Below are 2,650 nucleotides of genomic sequence, written 5' to 3'. Positions count from 1 at the left end.
GAGCTTCAAATCAATGACTGAAAAAAAAAAAAAAAAGACAAACTGGAAAAAAGTGTTCTGATTTTTATTTAATTCTTTTCGGTGGTTTTGATTCTAATCTTGCATATTTTTTCTTTTTCTCCTGTTTTTTTTTTGTTTACTGAATGTACTGTATCCTCTTCTTGCCATGCTCACCGCTGCCCCCCCCCCTTTTCCACTCACTGTGCTTCCTCCATCTTGTCTCTACATGTGCAATTAATTTTATAATACCATACTGTGCTTTTATCAAGTGTTTTTAATGGTCTTAATTTTGTATGTATGGGGCTTGTGCATTGTATACTGTACAGTGTGTGTGTGTGTGTGTGTGTGTGTGTGTGTGTGTGTGTGTGTGTGTGTGTGTGTGTGTGTGTGAGCGCCTGTGAAAGAGAGAGAGAGAGGATGGATGCGTGTGTGATCAAGTGTGCCTGTGTGTGCTGTTTTAAGTCTAAAGGGGCCATGTCACGACCTGGTGCCTGGTTGTTGGTGAGCAGTGTGTGTTTTTTTATTTCTGGCTTTTGGCTGAATCGTGTTTGTGTGGCCAGCGGGAGACTGGCGGTGACAGTGGGGAACTGTCCTCAGCCCCCAGCACTTGGAACAATGATGATCTCCAGTCACTGCGCCGGTGACCTCTAGTGAACAATGGTAAGATTATGTGGAGTACGGTGAACTCATGGTGCACGCACACACACAGACACAGGAGCCGTCCCGAGGCTCACCAAAAAGAAGCACTCCACTGATAATGTCCTTCTCGGCATCTCTGCTGTCTCTTCTGTCCATCTGTTCGTTTGTTTCCTTTTTTACTTTTAACATTGCTGTTTTAAAATAAATGAGGAAAAATATGCCTATGTTTAGAAATGATAATGCTATGTCATATCAAACTCAGAGTCCCCGTCATGAAGGCTTTTTTCATAACTTATGTTCTTGGGCATTGTCTTTGATAACCACAGATCGAATAAACTTGAGAAACCAACACGGCATTTTTTCCCCTCAGTCTGATTCTGTTCACCATCTGCTCCTCTGTCTCTTTAACAGGTTACACCTGCTCGTTCAATCACTCTGAAAATGCTTCAGATACACACATTCCAAACTGAGAATCAAGGCTTTATTTGTGTATATATATATATATATATATATATATATATACATATATAACCACAGAAGAGTTTATTTCCTGAAGGGTATCCATCTATTTTTGAAGAGTAAAAGTAATTACCTGAAGTTCATCTTTTGATATCTCCATAAAAAGGAAGACCCTGCCTCTAAAATTGATATAATTTTTGGCATCCTAGGATTAAAGCTACCGTCTGCCTTCAAAAAAGCACCAGTATTTGTTTTATAAATCATTCAGTATGAGCGTGAATCCATTTTCGAGTCATTTCAGAGTAAAAACTCTTAAATCTGTCTTTGATTTACATTTCAAACTGAGGACCAAGATCAGTGCCTTCAACTGAGACATCACCATCCTTCATTTAAATATGCCTCATGACAGCTACATGACATTTATGCCCCAAATACCAAATATTTTTCCCCATGGAGCCACATCACAGGTACGTCATTAAAGCACCAGTAGACTTCCTGCTCATGTCTAGTGTCCTACTTCCTACTTCCTGCATGTCTAAATCATTTGTGATCTCGTTCTGTGTCTTATTTAAGGGCTGTCTTGTTATTTTTTCTTACTCAGGGGGCTCAGGGAGTTTCATTACAGATCCTTCTTTAATTTCAACGCTGATCTGCATGCTTCATTGGACACCCATAAGGAAAGCTACAGCGGTGGTAGTGGAGATTAGCTTTTTGGCGTGTGTGAGGGAGAATAATAGTTTTATTGCTTTTTTTCCCCCCCCTGCCTGACAACAACCCACAACCAATTTAGCCCACATTGACAACACATTCACAATGCACATGCAGCATACAGCACTTCATTGAACATCTCTTTTCACTGAGAAAAGAGTCCCTTGTGGGCTTTATAAACTCACACGCTAACTGGAGGACACTTTAATTAAAATACACTCGTTGCTGTCACACTGGCCTGTAACAGTCGTTTAAGAGAGACGTTAGTTCAGTTAATTATTCTGTTAATTGAAAGCATTCAGGCTTTTAGTCGCTGGGTTTATTTCTCTGCATTTGTGAAACAGCGAGGACATTTGCGGGGCTCCCACATAAAGTTGTATGTTGATAAGGGAAGTGTCCCATCTTAGTGCCCCCCCCCATTTCCAAACGTGTAACAAGCTAAATTTACCCAGAGCTTTGGTTTTAGTGGATAGGTTTACATCTTTTCAACTCTCATATGGCCATAGGTACATGGTTACTGGTTGCTTCCTCTTCTCCATACTGCTCATGAGGAGATCCCCTTCTAAGGAGACTACAGTGTAAGGAATGGGAAACAAAATTTATAGTGTTTCCTTACTGAGCTGTGGTGGGGAGATGGTAATAAAAGAGGAAATTTTATGCAAACAAGAATACCACCAGCAGGTCTATGAGGCTTTACTTAGGCACTGTGGTGGTTTGAGCTAAATGTGAACACCAGCATGCTAACACAGTGCTACTGCTAACATGCTGATATTTAGCAGGTAACAATTTCAAGGTTCACCTTCTAGCATTTTGTGTTATGTGTTATGCTATTCAGCACTATACA

The sequence above is a fragment of the Seriola dumerili genome, unplaced genomic scaffold, assembly GCF_002260705.1.
Source record: "Seriola dumerili isolate Sdu_G_001 unplaced genomic scaffold, Sdu_1.0 BDQW01000025.1, whole genome shotgun sequence".
Taxonomy (NCBI): domain Eukaryota; kingdom Metazoa; phylum Chordata; class Actinopteri; order Carangiformes; family Carangidae; genus Seriola; species Seriola dumerili.
This window is presented reverse-complemented; position numbering follows the sequence as displayed.